Consider the following 20,348-nt stretch of genomic DNA (forward strand, 5'->3'; position numbering starts at 1 on the left):
AACTTCTCATCCCTTAAGTGTGTCACTTTTAGAGTAAAAAGGTAACAGACACTAGCTATATAAAATAATTACAAAATCAAGATTACCTGAAATAGTCATTATTGATGTTTAGTATCAGAAATAAGTTCCTACGAATCTAGTAACCTTAACATGTACCTGGAAGTTCAACTGCAAAGACATTCAGCAGTCCACACTGCCATGTTCTCCTCTGAATGTTTTTAAATAGTGTTTCTTTGACCTGATGAAACAAGCAGCTTTGACATATGTGAAAGTATACAAGTATAAAGTTCAGCAGTCCATAAATACAACAGGAAGTTCTAAATACACCCCCTTTCACAAAATGTTATGTTTTTGTTTTGTATAAGGCTAGCAGCTGTGTTTTCTAGTGCAGCCACAAGTGGCTGAAGTCACCTAACTTTCTTGCTTCTTCTGCTTACTTTTTATCCCCTCAGTCTTGCTGTTCTGGGGTTGGATACTTCTCCCCACAATAAACTAATGCACCCAAGTTTTCTCAGGATCTACTTTCTCAGAATCCCAAGTAAGTAATATCAGAAGCACCAAAGTTCTTTTCCTAAGCCATGACAAAAGGTTGTACTTTTAGCAAAATTCCATGCAGTTGACTGCCTGACAATTATATCCTTGCAGTGTTAAGCAAGAATCCTAGGGCCAGAGGCTACTGCAGTAAATAGCAAGTTTCTACCCTTCTGCAGTTTGCATTCAAATGCAGAGACAGTCAGGTAGGGAGTAATACTGTGAAGGAAACAAAGCAGGATATGGAGTGGGTTTGTGATGAAGGAAGCAGTACTGTTTTCAGTAACATTGTCAGTGAATACGGCACATCTTGGATGCACTCAACTGCCATTAACTGAAGTTGTTACACGCACAACCAATTCTCACATTTACTTCCATTTCACCTTGTTTTAGTCAGAACACTCAAGCTTTTGTGCACACATCTGGCATTGTAGTCTGCATGTGTGGGTTATACTTCATATAAAAAGTTTCTTGTACCACTAGTTTCAGTATAGAATGGCAGTTATGTAGAATACACATCGGTGTGTGACTGGACGCTAATGTATTAGAGCCATTAGACAGTCAAAGAGCAAATTCTCTCAGATCCTGAGACAAAAGCTTAGGTTCCTAGGCTATCATAGTAGCATCTTTCCAGTATGTAATGAGGCCCTGTCTCACTTTGAGATCTGTTTTCTACATCTACAGGGCCAAGAGACTAACCCATTACTTGAGGGAAGCCAGCACGTTTTGATCCATGAAAGTAAAGCTTCTCTGGCATTCTTCCTTCAAAAGCATGTGAACCTTTGGAAAGAAAATATACTTGATTGTATTCAAAGTGCTTTATCCTACCATCCCCTCTTGCTCCTATCTTGTAGATGAGATAGGATGCCTGACAGATCAAAACACAGGTTCAAAGAAACCAACCCCTGAAAGCAACAGGGCAGTTAACTAGAAGTGGAATTTGAATTCATATACAGTCTAAGTCCAAATATTCACATTTGTGGTTTTAAACTGACGTGACCAGTATCGATTTGTTGCTTCCTATAGCATTAGTTTATGATAGCAATACTATTCTTACATAAAGAAACTCCAAGACTTCTATAAACTCCAAACCCGTCACTTGTATTACGTTACCTTATTTGAATAATTGCTTACCCAAGCTGTAGCCTATTTGTGTGTATATGATAGAATTGCAAAGCTGGCAGTGTAAATCTTTTGGACTTCAAGAAGATGCCCAGAGAAGTCCTTAACTTCAAAGACACGTGAGCAAATTTGTTTAAATAGAGCACCTGATTAACTGAAGGTTTTGATCTGGGCAGGCGCAACCAAGATTGACTCCTATAGAAGTCACTGACCCAGTGGGTGGGCTGTACTCATGTGACAGTGTTAATGCAAGAAGGGAAAACCTCCAGTTATAACAAATATTTTTGTCCAGATATGTGAGCTATAGCCAACAGGCTAGATATTCATGTAGACAAATGAGTGACAGGACTTACCATTTTGTATCACACACTAACACCAACTGCAAAGATTCTACTACGGGAAAGTTAATCAACCTCTAGGCTCAGACTCTGCCTTGAGAGAATCCAAACTATCACAGGTAGTTCTGTGTGTAGTGAGAAAATATCTATGACATACTAAAAACGCCTTCATTTGGTTTTAAAGTGGCAAGTTAAGCATAAGCATAGTCTTGAACCATAGAGCTTCCTTAAAAAAAAATTGTTTACCAGGAAAATGCATGCCTGAGCCTTTTTTCAGTAATTCATCAACAGGATGTACATTCAAAGATGCAGGGATATGTACAAACTAAGAGTTCCAGGAAAGCTGGTGAAGAAAAACGTACTCAGAGTGAGTTCTCATTCTGTGTTCATAAACTTCCTGTCAATAAAATACTTAGAAGGCCAGCATGGGTATTTTATGAAAAACACAGCCATGAACCATATAAACTTGAGCTCAACACATACGAATTGTAAGCAAATAAGTAGGCTCCCTCATGTTTCAACTTCAAGGATGGCAAGGGTTGAACAATGCTACCTAGTACCTGCTAGGATAAACATGGTTGCAAGTTGTGATAGAAAGTGATTGGCACACAGGGTGAGAAGCAAAGCATGAAGTAGGGGCGCTTAGGCTGAGGCAGCATGTGAAGCTGCCATCTAAGGGGTAAGGACAGCCTTCTTTGGGCAAGGTGGGCTAAATAAATACCTGAATGATCTAAGTGCCCAAGCTGGCCAACAGCAATGCAAGGAGTATGGGAACAGGGGTAGACAGAGGAAGTTTGGCAAAGCCCAGGAGCCTGGTAGGCATTAGGCAAAGGATGCCTCAGGAAGGACAGAACGTCTGTGAGAGGTCAAATGGAACAAGGCCAGTCATCTTTCCTCGCCTGTGAGTTTTCCAGTACAGAGAGTTCTGCCAATCTCCCCAAATAAGATGGTAGTGAAGACTGGAGTATACCACAGGGATCCAAAATCTGAGCTCCACACTGTTTGAGGAAACAAAGGATATCGAGGAACCACCCCCACCTCCCCACCGCAAAACACACACATGGACACACAGTCCACATCCAGTTCTGTCCCTCATCCAGGGAAACTCTTGTCACCCTCACAGTTGGCTCTAGGCCCCAGAGAAGACATTTAGACAGTCCTAAGCCTCACTGCAGAGAGCACCAGAGAACAGTCAGGGGCTAGGACTTGAAGCACTTCCTCCTACTGCCCTGGGACTATGCCATCCTGACCTGATGCTACAAGGTCCAGCTGCCTTTAACAGAAGGGGCAAAAAAATCCCTGCTGCTGGCATGAGCTCTAGAGCAGCCAAAGTAGAATGTCACAGTCAAATGGGATTCGGGGTAAAAACTTTGGCTTCCAGGAGGTTCACAATGCAGTCCCCTCATATCTGTAGCTCACACCTGCCACAGAGGGAGGGAAGGAGGCACGTGAGTTATAGGATCAGTTCCACTCTAGGACACAGTCATGGGATTTGAGCTCCAGACGGGGACTCCTGACCTACATTCAATGCCAAAACTAGTTCTGAGGAATTGTACATCCTTCAAGAAAAAGACCTCCCTGGATATGTTCTGCACAGACCCTGCCTGAGATAGATGGGCACTTCATCGTGGCAAGCTTCGACCCTCATCCTCCACAGGCTGCCCAGCTCGAGTCTTCCCCTCAGAGTGGTGGACAGTCAAACTGGACAATCCCCTCCTTACTCTGGGGATTGAGTGGCCACAAGTCCGTGACAGCTACCCCAGTTCTGGCTGGGGTCCCTGTTCTGATGCTAGCTGCTGCCCCACCTCTGGAACACCCTGGAGAGACTTGTTCCCCAGGTGGTGTAAGAATCTGTAACTGTCCATTCTCCAACCTAGAAACAACCGTACCTTATAGGAGCCAAAATAGTTAAGCCACGTCAACTCCTGCACTTAGTTCATTTTGCCTTGACCATTTACCAGTTTCCCTAAGAATGGGAAGGCTTGAGGACAGCACGGATAGTTTATCCTCCAATGTCCAGCAAGCCTACAGAGCAGGTCCCTTACCAGTAGGAGGGGAATTACTATATGGACCACAAGATTCTAAGGATCAGAGCTACAACTCACAAGTGGGAATAGTTGAGACTTGAACATACATTTAACTCAGTCCAAGAGCTTTAAGGGTGGTCTCACCTGGTTCTTAGTTAGCAAAACATGGCTACTATCCTGGCTAAAATATGTGGATCACATGACTTCTATGTGACAGCACTGCCCCCAGGCTACAAGTAGGTCATTCCCTATACTGAGAGGGAATCCAGGTCTCAGGACGATCTCTAGGGTGATTCTAAGAGGGGCCATTTCAGATGGTGGATCCTCACAAGGCTGTGGCATGCCTATCCCTGTTAACTCTTCATTGTGGTCTGAGCCTGGTAGGATCTCCGGTACTATTCCCACTCCCTTCCCCTACTTCTGATTTTCAGAAGACCATGTCAATGGTTCTTATCCAATTCAGGTCCCCATTGTATTTTGACCCAGGTACTTTCTCTCTCATCCTGTTAATAGGCTGAAAGGAGAGTAAGGTAAAAGTAGAAGATAGTGGAAAGAGATCCGGGATACAGCTTTAGTTTCATTTACAGAGGAACCATAAAGCCTTCATGTTATCAAGCTACCCACGGTAGAAGAAAAGGGAATTAATGCAATAAAAATGCAGCATGGATCAAACTAAGCTTGTCTGAAGACTAGACTAAGCCTACCAGCACCGTATGACTTCTGTTTTACAACTCATTTTCATGGTTTATCAGATGTCTAGTTTTTTAATTAAGTTTATTGGCCGAATAATTTACCATAAAAATGCCAACATAAAATAGACATTTATATCCCAGTTTACAGATAAGGATTGCTGGCAAAGCTTAGCTAGATGACACTGTTTGGAAGTCTCATGACACCAAGTCAACCTGAGGGGGCTGGGATGTATTCTTTAAGGCTCAAACTAAGCAAGAAGAGATCTGTTCCCAAGAAGACTCATGTCATACCTTCAATGTCCACTTCCAAGCTCACTTGTTGATGAGCTTCTGGTCCTCAGCCTATGAAACTGAAGGCTTCTCTCTTTTGCCATACAAGGCTGCTCCAAGGGGAAGTTTGTAATATTGCAGCCACTTTCTCTTAAAACAACTTCTAAGAAAAAGGGAAAGGATATGAGAAGCTAGCCATTACATCCAACCTCAAGAGAAGGGGCTTACTACAGGCAGCAAGACCAGGAAGTGAGGAAGAGCTCAGAATTAGGGACCTCGGCTGTTGAGGGCATGGAAGTGTTCATGTATGAGAAGATCAGAGCGCAAGAGAGGTCCTGTTTGGGACAGAGGGGTTGGACATGAGTAGGGGTATGGACCAAGAGTTGTTTCAACATTGCCTTAACATGCAGTTTCCCAAAACTCCAGTCCATTGCAGTGGCAAACTGAAGAATGGTTTTCGTTGTTTGACAGGCTAGTTAGTACTACTAGGAATAGTATTTGTCACAGACAAGATCCCCCTGGATCATTCTGGTACCTACACAGCTCACATTGCCCATCTGGCCTCCATGCTTATTCGAGTGCCTGTTCCAGGCAGTAGGTACCCTTTTAGGTTTTTCCTATTTTCTGCTGAAGGCTCAGGGTCAAAGCTGAGGACACTGGCACTGGACACATTCTGGCTGGGCTATGCTTCCCTGGATAGGTTTTCAGAGAGGCAAAATACAGAGGGAAAAGATGGAATGTGGCTTTACTACAACAGGTCCTAGAACCTGAACCTACCTATGACCAAGGCAAAGAAAGTCTTCCTAGTGTTCCAAACCATGTGGAGCATGGAAATGACCAACTACTTGGGTCAATTTTGCCAACTCTTGAAGTGATATGTAGGAGGTATACGAGACCACCCCTGCTACATGGGCCATAATGTGGTTCTGAAAAATTTAGATCCTACAAACAGAAACTTCCCTTGGTCTAGAGAATGGAAGCTGATCATGTAGTAGTCTCATCACAGAAAACAGTTACCTCATGGCTTCTGTGTCAAATCGGTCATCTAGTACCTAAAGAGCTGATTCCATCTGAGACTCAGTAGGAAAGGTAGGGCCCGAGCGAGAAAACCATGATGAGCATACACATATGTGAATTCAGATCAAAGACTTGAAAGGGTAGACATCACCAGATCACTGGATTTAGAGGGCATGAGAATACACCAACTAGATTCCCCTTCGACAAGGACTTATTGCCCCAGCTGCCAGAAGCACTGCCAGCGGCTTCCAGCTATCACTTTCCACAGGGTTTGTTTCAGTTCCAAGAGTATGCTCTTCCCTTAACAGCTCTCATCCAATTACTGACCATAGTAGATGTCTGAAGGCCAGTGATCTCAGGCCACCATGGAACAATTGATGGACCACATGCATGTTGACACTTGCCAGGGCATTGTTAGGCCTGCAGTGCAGTTAAGTGCTCCTGCCACCCAATCCTGCTTCCTTTCTCATTCGTTAGACCAGATTGGATCTCTAAATGCCATATTTCATGTCAAACTCCACATCACCCTCTTTTCTGACAATCCAACCTGCAACACTAGTCAAAAGGGTCTCAAGGTATGCAATTCTCCTCTGTGCCTGGAATGCCTGCTCATCATAAGAGCCAAGTCCTCCTCAACTCTCTGAACATTTGCAAGTAACACATTCTGCCCTATGCTGGCAACTCTATGATCTGTCATGGTGTCTGGATTTCGGCAGTTTCTATAGTTACATGCCAACACTTCTATGCATTATGACACTAGATTCTGATGATTTTACCTCAACTGTGGTTTCTTGCCTAGTGGATGGCTCCTCACCAAGAGCATTTCCCGTGTGTGTGATTTACCTAACACATGTACATCCAACAAAATTGGTTCTACCTCCTGGAATTCATAGAAAGCACTGCCCACTATGGGCTCAATGGCCTAGGGTCCAAGAACGGGCTTTCCACATTCAAGTATGCCAGGGAGGACCCACACTCAGAGCTCCATCAGTTGTGGGCAATAATATACCAGATATTTGTCTTCCCCCATCAACAGTGTTTAGAGAGAAGTGACTGGAAAAAAAAAAAAAAAAAAAAAAACAGTACTACTGCATCTTCCATGAGACCTGAAAAAATGTAGATGGGTTTCCTACTTAGTGTATTTAAACATACACTGGTCCAAGTCAGATCTCAGTGTTAAACCTAGCTGGAAGCCTGGGCTTAGTTAACTTGAAGTTGTTTGTATATAAGTTCCTCATTTGGTAACATTGCCCATAAGCTCAAGGAAGTCATATCATACTGATCTCTAAGAACTACTTTGACCTGTATATAATACTACAGTTGTGTTGTTTCTTAAAGCACTCTTTCTCAAGAGCCAAAAGTCAACCAGCTTTATCATGAACTCAAGTTCCTTAGAGAAATTCTTTGCTATGTGAAGTCACCATCTGCACATTAGATATGATTGGCAAAAATTCTGCCAAATCTGAGAAAAACCTAGGGAAAATCCTTTTATATTGGTCTTGGCAAGAATGTTTTTCTAAGTCCTCAAAAGCAATTGCAACAAAAAATGGTAAGCGGGACCTAATTAAACTAAGTAGCTTCTGCAAAGCGAAAGAATTATCAAGCAATAGAACAGCCAGCCTATAGAAAGGCAGCAAGTTTTGGGAAATGATGCATGTAATAGTCTGAGGAACTTAAATCAACAGGAACTCCATTAAATATTGGACAAAGGGCATCAACGGACACTTCACAAGAAGATGTAAGTGGCTCAACGGGAAGTCACTGATCAGAAATGCAGGTCAAAATCAAAATGAGATACTACCTTGCACTAGTTGGAATAGCTTTTGTTAAGTAAAAACACATTAGCAAAGCTGCAGTGGAAAGGGGACACTGATATACTGTTGGTGGGAATGTTAACTACTTCAGCCACTGGACAACAGTTTGGAGACTTCTAACATAACTAAGAGTTGAACTATCATTGGAAATAGCAAGCCCATTACTGAACATATACTAAAGGAAAATAAGTTATTCTAACAGAAGGACACTTGCACCCATATGTTCATCCCAGTACAATTCACAATAGCAAAAATATGGAATCAACCTAGGTACCCAAAAGTGGACTGAATCAAGATGTGGTACATATACACCATGGACTACTACACAGCCATTAAAGAAAATCATGTCCTTTGTGGCAACATGGATACAGCTGGAGATGATTATCCTAACCAAATAAGCAGTAAGCCAAATGTCATGTGCTCTCACTTTTAAGTGGGAGTTAAACATGAAATACACAATATCTGAAGACAACAACAATACACACTGGGGACTACTAGAGGGAAAAAAGGGAGGGAGTAAGGGATGAAAATATACCTGTTAGGCAGTATGCCTACTACCTGGGTGATGGGTTTAGTCCTACTCCAATCATGCAATATACCTTTGTAACAAAGCTGCACATGTACCCGATTGTAGAATAAGAGTTGAAAGAGAAAAAATTCTGCCTAAGAGACACTACACAGATGAAAAATAAACTGAGATGACTCCTTGGGTGCTCTCCAGGAAATTCAGCTGCACACAAGTGCAGCAGAGATAGATGAACTGCCATGTGCTCTGCTGTGTCCCACAAGGCCCACATCCCACACTCACATTGTTTACTGTGCTGTATCACCAATACTCCTCACATTAAAGGTGACACTAAATGAGCCTGAGAGGCCTAGGAAGGCTCATGTTTGAGGAAAACTTGTGTGCAGTAAAATACACACATGGTAGAAAGTAGCAGACACTAGGACATGAACTTACTCCTTCAAATGTAATGTTTTCTGCACCCAAGAGAAAAAAAAAATGGGCACATTGCTTCTGGGAATGTACCATGCTGCTCCTGCACGGGTCCTTCTGAAAGACATGCCACCCGGACGACTGTGATCCTCAGCCACTTCTCAGACGTTTGCTGTTGACACAGGAAGCAGCTGACTCTGGCACTTTGTTCTGCTCCAGCCCTTCAGCATCTGTTCCCCACTGAGGTCCTCTAAGCACCTTCTACTTAGAGCCATCTGCTTTGAGACCACTCTTTGAGCTTAACCCATTATATTCCCACACCCACATATCCCACCCACACCTCCATCCAGAGCTATATGCCCCAGCTGTTTTAAGTCAAAAAGGTTCTTATCAATTGTATGTGACATGGGAGCCAGAGTGAACGCCCAAAGGGAGAACTTGCTATTACCATTTTCCTGCTTGGGTTTAATGAAGCACAGACAGCCGTGTCCAACTGATTGGACAAAGGCATGACCTAATGCCCACAGACTGAGTGGGGAAACCCAGCAAGGCCTGTTCGTTTTATTTCCCTTGGTCTCTACAGCATTCCTTCTTTCTGAGTAGGGGGCAGGACCCCTCTGGAGTGAGCATTTGATGACCCGTTTGTCAAGGCAAGTCAGAAATTTCTTATGGTCAGCTGTTACACAAAAAAGAAAGGGGAAAGTAACATTCCTAGATTTAGGGCTGACTTTGGGGAAGAGGGCTTCTAGTTTCTACCACCTTCCTTAAAGTGCAAGAAGGGCAGAGAGCAGAAGACAGAGCTTGTTTCCGAGGCCCTCTAGTCTCCTATTTGGGAGTAGTGGGCCCGCCAAAGCCCCACTTCCTGCCAGTTCCTTCTCCCTCTGAAGAAGGACACCCTCTGGAGGCTGCCTGGCTGAGGCTCCAACCCCACCAAGGTTTCTCAGGACACAGAGCTCCGCCTGTGATTCAGTGCTGTCCTCTCCTGGCCAACACTGCATTAGGTCCCAGAGCATCTGCCCTGCAGTTCATTTTGGGGATTTCTCTTACTCCCCACACCCCTCCTGCACTGCCAGATACCAGGGGAGGGAAGCACAGGAGCACCCACATCTTACAAGGCATGGAAGTCAGGGTCAGTTACCAGCCATTTCCTCGGGCTCAGACACCTCATCCTGGACTCCAAAGGCTTCTCCCTCACAGGAAGATAAGCTCAAATGATGTGACCTACTATGACCCATCTGATCAAATAAGCCTTGAGGGTCTACAGACGTCACATGGAATTCTCCTCTTTTTACCAATTGGAATAATTTCAGGTTCTAATGCTTGGGAGGCACACCTCTGTTGGGTGAGTCCCTGATTAGAATGCAGAGATGACCTCTTATTTCCCCATGGTTTGCCAAAAGGCAAAGTATCAAGTGATAGGCAACCTTTGCCAAGGCCACGGCTCTTTAACCCTTACATCTAGCCTGACCCACAATATAAAAGGTGACCAGTTTAAAAGGAAAATATAGAATGTTTAGCTATGCCACAGAAAAAATACACCATTCCATAACCTGTACCATCACACAAAGCTCACCAGCCACTTACCTGGGAACATCTAGGTGACTGCCATAGTTTGTGGGCCAGGCCCCCCAACTCAATCATAGCCTGTATGCTAGGAATCTTGTGACAGTTCCCAACTCTGGATACAAATGGGTACACTGAGACAAGGAGCTAAAAGGCAGGACTCCTCTATGTCCTCAGAGCCCAGTTGTGTTTGGACACACTGCCTGCTGTTCTCTGTTATTCTTAGCCTGAGACCTCTTCCTTCTTGGGCAACTGAAGGATAAGCCATCATGCTCAGTCAGTGAAAGGAGGCTTAGAAAACTAAGGTCTAAAGTCACTGCAGATTTCAATCCCATCCTAAAGACTAGAACAGTGTGATGTTAACATTGAGTGTTGGCCGGGCATGGTGGCTTACGCCTGTAATCCCAGCACTTTGGGGGGCCGAGGCGGGCAGATCACCTGAGGTCGGGAGTTCCCAACCAGCCTGATGAAAATGGAGAAACCCCATCTGTACTGAAAAAAAAATACAAAATTAGCCGGGGCATGGTGGCGCATGCCTGTAATCCCAGCTACTCAGGAGGCTGAGTTAGAAGCGTCACTTGAACCCCGGAGACAGGGGTTGTGGTTAGCTGAGATCACATCATTGCACTCTAGCCTGGACAACAAGCGCAAAACTCATCTCAAAAAAAAAAATTGAGCGTTAACTTGATTGGATTGAACAATGCAAAGTACTGTTCCTCGGTGGGTCTGTGAGGGTGTTGCCAAAGGAGATTATTTGAGTCAGTGGACTGGGAGAGGCTGACCCACCCTCAATCTGGATGGGCACCATCCAGTCAGCTGCCAGCCCAGCTAGAATAAATTAGGCAGAAGACGCGGAAGGACTTGACTTGCTGAGTCTTCAGGTCTTCATCTTTATCCCATGCTAGATGCTTCCTGCCCTTAAACATCAGACTCCACGTTCTTCAGCTTTTGGAGTCTTGGACTTACACCAGTGATTTGCCAGGGGCTCTCGGGCCTTCAGCCACAGACTGGAGGCTGAACTGTTGGCTTTCCTACTTTTGAGATTTTGGGACTCAGACTAGCCTCTCTGCTTCTCAGCTTGCAGACACCCTACGGTGGGACTTCACCTTGTGATGGTGTGAGTCAATTCTCCTTACTAAACTCCCCTTCGTATATATATCTTATTAGTTCTATCCCTCTAGAGAATCCTGACTAATACAGATTTTGGTACCAGGAGTGGTTCCAGAGGAACAGAATTTTAAGGATGGATTTCTCTAGTTGGTTTTTGGGTTTCTGGAGTTGGCTGTTTAATCTTATTAGACCCAAAAACGCTAAGGACTCTATTTCTACTAGTATGGAGAACACTGATAGTCCTTGGAGTGAACTGTTTAGAGAGTTATGCAAAATAAATGCATTTGCTGCTCCTGATTCACAGCTCCTGAGGGGCTAGGAGTTTAGCAACACTGTGCATAACACCTTTGACCATATGTGGAGAACCAAGGAATATAATTAAGGTGGTTGCTCCCAAGTTTGCTAGACAAAGTGAAGGAAAAAAAAAGGACGAGCTCAGGGATTCTAACTCCCAGCTCCAGAAGCACATACTGAGCACCTCAAGTCTTCTAAGATCACCCTGGGTGAGAGTCTTATCACCTGTAGACAAAGGGCTGAAAGTTGTGGAAATTCAGACAAGCTCTTATGAGAGTTACTGACCTGCAATGAAAGGTGCATGCTCAGTCTTGCCAGATGTCTACCGTTAAAGTTGGGGCATTGATTGGAAAATAGGACCTGCAACGTGGAATGGGGATGTGTGTGAGGACCCTGAAGAGCCTTTTTCGCCAGAGGAAACAGCCTCCCCAACCCCAGTGGTGGCAACATCCCCTCCCACACCCATATTGCCATCAGCCTTTCCATTTTTGTCTGAGGAAATTAACTATGCACTGCCTGAGGCAACAGTGATGGCCTCCCCTGAGGCAGTTGCTAGGCAAAACAATGTTGATTCTCCTCAGGACTTACCCCCAACATCCCTATTTGCTTCTAGACCTATAACTACACTCAAGTCTCAGCAGGTCCCTAGAGGTGAGGTTGAGTGTGACCCAAAAGGAGTTACACTACACTAGAAAAGAACTGCTTGAGTTTTCTAATGTATATAAGCAGAAATCTGGAGAACAGGCATGGGAATGGATATTCAGGGTGTGGGATAATGGTAGAAGGAACATAAAGTTGGATCAGGCGGAATTTATTGATTCGGGCCCACTAAACAGGGAGTCTGCACTTAATGTTGCAGCTCAGGGGGTTAAAAAAGGTTCTAATAATTTGCTTGTTAGCTGAAATGTACATTAAAAGATGACCCACTGTGAGTGAGCTGGTAATGCCTGATGATCTCCTTGGTTTAATGTAGGGGAAGGGATCCAAAGGCTGAAGGAGATTGGGATGGTGGAGTGGATTAGTCACTTTAGACCTACTCATCCCAACTGGGAGGGTCCAGAAGCTATACCCTTGACCAACGCCTTGCAAAATAGATTTGTGAGGGCAGCACCTCAATCTCTGAAAAGCTGTGATTGCTGTTTTCTGTATGCCAGATCTAACAGTGGGAACCACACTCACTCAACTACAAAATTTAAATACAATAGGAATAATTGGATCCTGAGGTGGCAGGGGCCAAGTGGCAGCACTCAACCATCAAAGGCAAGGTGGGCATAGATACCGTAATGAACAGCAGAGTCAAAGTGGCAATCAGAATAGTCTCACTCATGTAGAGCTCTGGCATTAGCTAATTAATCATGATGTTCCCAAAAAGTGAAATTGATAGGAAGCCTACTGCATTCTTAATTTATATAAGCATAAAGCTTCCAGGTCAGTATACAAAAGATTAATTTGAATTATAAAAACAGTCATGGCCCCTCAATTTCCAGACTTGAGCCAGTTTACAGACCCAAAGCCCCTTGAATGAAGGGGAGGACAGGTCCCTTTAAGAAAGGACCTCACTACACTACCAATGATTTATGCCATTAATCTTTCTCCCATCCTTCTCCAAGGAGACCCCTGTCCTTTAACTAGAGTAACTGCATTGGGGAAAGGGAAATGATCAGACATTTAGGGGACTACTGGACACTAGCTCTGAGCTAACATTGATTCCAGGGGAACCAAAACATCATTGTGGTCCTCCAGTTAAAGTAGGGGCTTATGGAGGTCACTTAATTAATGAAGTTTTAGCTCAGGTGTGACTTATAGTGGGTCCCTAGACTCATCCTGTGGTAATTTTCCTAGAGTCAGAATGCATCATTGGCGTAGACATGCTTAGCACCGGCAGGACCCCCACAATGGCTCCCTGACTGATAGGGTGAGGGCTATTATGGTGGGAAAGGCCAAATAAGAGCCCTTATAGCTACCTCAATCTAGAAAAATAGTAAGTCAAAAACAATACTGCATCCCTGAAGGGACCGCAGAAATTAGTGCCACCATCAAGGACTTGAAAGATGCAGGGGTGGTGACTCCTGCCACATTCTCATTCAACTATTTGGCCTGTATAGAAGACAGATGGATCTTGGAGAATGACAGTGGGTTATTCTTAACCTTAACCAAGTGGTGACTCTAGTTGCATCTGCTGTACCAGATATGGTTTCATTACTTGAACAAATTAACACGTCTCCTGGTACTTGGTATGCAGCCATTGATTGAGCAAATGCCTTTTTCTCCATGCCTGTTTCTCCAAGGCCCACCAGAAGCAATTTGACTTCAGCTGGCAAGGCCAGCAATATACATTTAGTGTCCTTACTCAGGGGTATCTCAACTTTCTGGGTTTGTGTCATAATCTTGTTCAGAGAGAAATCTCTATTGCTTTTCCCCTTCACAGGATATCACACTGGTTCATTACATTGATGATATTATGCTGGTTGGATCCGGTAAGCAAGAAGTAGCAAACACATTGGACTTACGGTAAGACATTGGTGTGTCAGGATGAGAAATAAATATGACTAAAATTCAGGAACTTTTACCTCAGTAAAATTTCTAAGGGTCCAGTGCTGTGGGGCCTGTTGAGATATTCCTTCTAAGGTGAAGGATAAGTTGCTGCATTTGGGCCCTCCTACAACCAAGAAAGAGGCACAATGCCTAGTGGGCCTATGGCCTATTTGGATTTTGGAGGCAACACATTCCTCCTTTGGGTGTGTTACACCAGCCCATTTATCAAGTGACCAGAAAGGCTGCCAGTTTTGAGGGGTGTAGAACAGGAGAAGGCTCTGCAACAGGTTCAGGCTGCTGTACAAGCAGCTCTGCCACTTGGGCTATAGGACCCAGCAGATCCAATGGTGCTTCAGGTGTCAGTGGCAGATAAGGATTCCATTTGGATCCTTTGACAGGCCTCCACAGGTGAATCACAGCAGAGGCCTCTAGGATTTTGGAGCACGGCCCTGCCATCTTCCAGAGATTACTACTGTCGTTTTGAGAGAAAACTCTTGGCCTGTTACTGGGCTTTGGTATAAACTGAACATTTGACTATGGGTCAAATCACCATGTGACCTGAACTGCCTGTCATGAGCTGGGTGCTTTCTGACCAATCTAGCCACAAAGTGGGTCATGCACAACAGCATTTTATAATCAAATGGAAGTGATACGTACGTGACTGGGCTTGAGCAGGTCTTGAAGGCACAAGTTACATGAGGAAGTAGCTCAAATGCCCATGATCTCCACTCCTGCCACCCCCTGCCTTCTCTCCCCCAGCCTGCACTGACGGCCTCATGGGAAGTTCCCTATGATCAGTTGACAGAGGAAGAAAAGACTAGGGCCTGGTTCACAGATGGTTCTGCACAATATGCAGGCACCACCCAAAAGTGGACAGCTGCAGCACTACAGCCCCTTCAGTCCCTGAAGGACAGCGGGTGAAGGGAAATCTTCCTAGTGGGCAAAACTTTGAGTAGCACACCTGGTTGTGCTCTTTGCTTGAAAGGAGAAATGGCCAGATGTGTGATTATATACGATTCATGGGTTGTAGCCAATGGTTTGGCCAGGGACTTAGAAGCATGATTGGAAAATTAGTGACAAATTTGGGAAAGAGGTATGTGGATGGTCAAAAACTTAATATATTTGTATCTCATGTGAGTGCTTACCAAAAGATGACCTCAGCAGAGAAAAATTTTAATAATCAAATGGAGGCCAGGCTTGGTGGCTAACGCTTATAATCCCAGCACTTTGGAAGGCTGCAGCAGGTGTATCACCTGAGGTCAGAAATTTGAGACCAGCCTAGCCAACATGGTAAAGCCCCATCTGTACTAAATATACAAAAGATTAGCCAGGTGTGGTGGCATGTGCCTGTAATCCCAGCTACTCAGGAGGCTGAGGCAGGAGAATTGCTTGAACCCCAGGAGGCAGAAGTTGCAGTGAGCTGAGATCGTGCCATTGCACTCCAGCCTGGGTGACAAAAGCGAGACTCTGTCTCAAACAAAAACACACAGACACACACATACCAAATAATCAAGTGGATAGGATGACTCATTTTTGTGGATACCACTCAGCCTCTTTCCCCAGCCACCTGTCATTACCCAACAGACCCATGAACAAAGTGGCCATGGTGGCAGCGATGGAGGTTATGCATGAGCTCAGCAACATGGAATTCCACTCACCAAGGCTGACCACCTGGCTATGGCCACTGTGGAGTGCCCAATTTTCCAGCAGCAGAGACCAACACTGAGCCCTCGATATGGCACCATTCCTCAGGGTGATCAGCCAGCTACTTGGTGGCAGGTTGATCATATTGGACCTTTTGCATCATGGAAAGGGCCGAGATTTGTCCTCACTGAAATAGACACTTACTCTGGGTATGGGTTTGCCTACTGTGCATGCAATGCTTCTGCCAAGACCACCACCTGGACTCATGGAATGCCTTATCCACCGTCATGGTATTCCACACAGCATTGCCTCTGACCAAGACACTCACTTTATGGCTAAAGTAGTACAGCTGTGGGCTCATGCAATTCATTGGTCTTACCATGTTCGCCATCATCCTGAAGTAGCTGGATTGATAGAATGGTATAATGGCCTTTTGAAGTCACAATTACAATGCCAACTAGGTGACAATATTTTGCAGGGCGAGGGCAAATTCTCCAGAAGGCTGTGTATGCTCTGAATCAGCATGCACTATATGGTAGTGTTTCTCCCATGACCAGGATTCACAGGTTCAGGAATCAAGGAGTGGAAGTGGCGTCAACTATCACCCCTAATGATCCAGTAGCAAAATTTTTGCTTCCTTTTCCCACATGACATTCTGCTGGCCTAGAGGTCTTAGTTCCAGAGGGAGGAATGCTGCCACGAGGAGACACATCAACGATTCCATTAAACTGGAAGTTTAGATTGCCACCTGGCCACTTTGGGATCCTCCTACCTCTAAGTCAACAGGCTAAGAAGGGAGTCATCAATACCAGCTACAACCACATGAGCAGTTGCAGAAACAAGTGTCATTGTCATGAGTATTTCTTCCTTTTGTTAAGAACATGTTTGTGCATGTATACACTTGTACTAAGAAAATAGATTTTCTTTATTTTCCCTTATGTGACATGAGATTTGTTGACATATCAGCATTTAAGTGTTAATTTTATATAATAGCATTTGCGTTGAGGATTGGTTCATTTCCAGTTGTACAAAGGATAGTTGTATTATGTTAGGCATAATTACGACATTGTCTTTATTTGAAGATTATGTGTGATCTTAAGAGACGTGTATGGGTTCAAGTTGACAAGGGGCGGACTTGTGATGGTTAATACTGAATGTCAACTTGCCTGGATTGAAAGATGCGAAGTATTGTTCCTGGGCGTGTCTGTGAGGGTGTTGCCAAAGGAGTCAGTGGACTGAATATGAGTCAGTGGACTGAAAAAGGCAACCCACCCTCAATCTGGGTAGGCACCATCTAATCGGCTGCCAGCACAGCTAGAATAAAAGCAGGCAGAAGAACATGGAGAGATTAGACTGGCTTAGCCTCCAAGCCTACATCTTTCTCCCGCGCTGGATGCTTCCTGCCCTCAAACGTCGGACTCCAAGTTCATCAGCTTTGGGACTCTGACTGGCTTCCTTGCTCCTCAGCTTGAAGATGGCCTATTGTGGGACCTCACCTTGTGATCCTGTGAGCCAGTACTCCCTAATAAACTTCCTCTTATATAGATATCTTATTAGTTCTGTCCCTCTAGAGAACCCTAATACAGAAGGGAATTCCTGAAACACCACAGGGGGGCCGAATTGCAATCATATTTGGTTGACAGTGACCAAGACAGCAAGGCTGCAAATGCGAGATGAATGAGAAGAGAAGGGATGAATACTTGAAGTGCTAACATCAGCTTGGGAGGCCATGTTGGCATCAAGGGCAATAATTGTTGCAAGACCTGTTCACACTAAGGCTATGAATTCCCATTTCGTTCCTTATATTGAAGGCTTCTTGCTGCAAGCCTCTTGTCAGGTGGTGGTGTGTGGTCTATGGCAAACTCCTCTCCACAGATGCAGAGGCTTGAATTTACTTGGGGTTCCGTGCAGGTCAGATCTGAATGTGTGACAACTCCCAGGTGGGGGATTTTTTCCTTTCCTGTTACCAGGCTACACTTTCCCATTCCCAGAGCAAGAAGATTGTTATTCTCCAAATGTGAGAAAAAAAAAAAAAAGAATCAAGATAAAGACCGACAATGGGGAAGAAAAAGTAACCTGGTTTAAACACTATAGGAGACCAAAATATGCCACCCCAGGAAATCCTTAAGCTGAAGTGCATGGTTGTGAGCAGAAGGCACTGAAGCAGATACAAGGAATACTCATTTATTACAAACAATTTGTCAGGTTTTACTAACTAGTCTTCACCGTATGCTTACCTTCCCGCAACTTGCCACCCCTGGAGACTCAAGATCCTGTCTTTCTACTTTTCTGGGATTATGTTCTTTGTTCCAGATGTTACATGTAGTCCAGCAAGGCCCTCCTGTTTCTTTTTGGCATCTACAGCTTACAGTCCTCTCATGCTCATGTTTGTAAGTTATAGGGAACTAAACAGTTTGTCCTTAAAAGGGATTGGCAGATCTCCTACATTGACAGTGCCTCTGACACACTACAGAAGTCATTATTTAAGAAGTACGAGGCCAGATGCAGTGGCTCACACCTGTAATCCCAGCACTTTGGGAGGCCGAGGTGGGCGGATCACGAGGTCAGGAGATTGAGACCGTCCTGGCTAACATGGTGAAACCCTGTCTCTACTAAGAAACACAAAAAAATTAGTCAGGCATGGTGGCAGGCACCTGCAGTTCCAGCTCCTTGGGAGACTGAGGCAGGAGAATGGCATGAACTTGGGAGGTGGAAGTTGCAGTGAACCGAGATCACACCACTGCAGCACTCCAGCCTGGGCAACAGAGCAAAACTCCTAAAAAAAAAATTGAAAAAATCGGAGTAGGCCATTTGGGTCCCAGTAATTTGAAGCAGACTTTAACCTGAAGAATGTGGACATCAGAACACAAGCTGTCCTAAAAATTTATAGGACACCAAGGGAGTTGAACAACTCAGTTTAAAGTGTTCCTGGACACAATACACTAGACAGCAAGACATTAGCCTAGATTCCCCCGAGAAGGTGTTCTGCTTACTGCCAGCTTGTCTAACCTGTGACATGGGTTTATTCTAATTTCTGGTCATCTCTTCCAGTGGTTTGTCATCCTAGATTCCCCTTTTTATCCTCAGGCCTGGTTTCCTGACTACTGTTGGTTCCCCACCTGGGGCATACTCTGTCGTTCACCTATCCAGCCCAGACAATACTAGGAAGCCCAAGTTGGCGCTACCTCCTGAATGCAGGGGAAGCACTTCTCACTGTGGGTTTATCAGCATTGTAGACACAGTCCAATAACTGGCTGTGCACGTTCAGGGGAGATCCCAACACAGCCATCAAACTTAGAAGAGATGGCAGATATCCATCTTCCCTTCTGCGGGATGCTTGAAGTTCTCATTTCTGTCCTGGGGTATCTTCCCTGATTCCTGAGGAGATATAGATACCTATTCTGCTTATGTAGACTTAATCATGTTTATGAAAGACATTAGACAAAGTCAAGTTAACTGGATTCTAAACCTAGTCTACATAAAACTATTTAGGGGAAGTTGTTGCCTATGAATTTCAAGTATGGCAAGACGTACACCTTACGCCCCAGGGGGAAAAAGCATACAGGGTCCTCTAGTCACTGCCTGGACTAGTATAAAGCAGTAAGTTAGTGTTCTTAAGCTTTCCAGCATTTCTGGAAGAGCAAGAAATTCTGATGTTATGACTCAGTTCAATAGTGATATTCCTTGCTATCTTAAGTCACCCTCGGCAGATTTCTTGTATGACTGAAAGGTTCTAACCAAAAGCCACTATACTAATCAGAACACACTAAAACGAGTCCATGGGTACACACAGCACACTGTGCTGCACTTATGTGCAGAACGAGATGCTGTGAGCTCCCATATACTCTGCTATGCCCCACAAGACCCACACCTCATGCTCACGTTGTGTAATTTGTTGTTTTGTCACTTATCCCCCATTAGGATCGACATTAGATAAGGCTATGAGGCCTATAAATGTCTCTATATTACAAGAAAAGTTTCATGTGTGAAGACAAGGAAAGCAGAGAGGACACATTAAGCCACCAATTTTCTTCCTTCCAATGACCCATTTCTTTGCTTAAGAGAACAATGTGAACATAGTGGTGTTTGAAGCACATCCTTAGCAAACATGCCATCCTCCCCCTACCGTGGCCCTCAATCCACTTTGCAAGTTTGCCTTTGACCTAAGAGCCAACTAGCTTCTCAGGATCTTTGCTCTGCTTTAGCCTTTCAGCATCTCTTCCTCTAGTTCCTCTTGCTCCTAATCACCTTCTGCTGTGGGTCACCTGCTCTCAGATCCATTTTCCTTTTAGCTTAATCCATTCTCCTTCCCCCAAACTGCCTCCATCCAGGCCTTTGTACCCCAGATATCCCTTTAGGACCCTCCTAGTCACTACTGGTTCCATCTTTCCCATATGAAACAATCCCACTGTTTTCTCTACTTGCACCCTTCATGAACATTTTCCATCCCTCTT

Source organism: Trachypithecus francoisi, unplaced genomic scaffold, assembly GCF_009764315.1.
Source record: "Trachypithecus francoisi isolate TF-2019V2 unplaced genomic scaffold, Tfra_2.0 Lachesis_group1, whole genome shotgun sequence".
Taxonomy (NCBI): Eukaryota; Metazoa; Chordata; class Mammalia; order Primates; family Cercopithecidae; genus Trachypithecus; species Trachypithecus francoisi.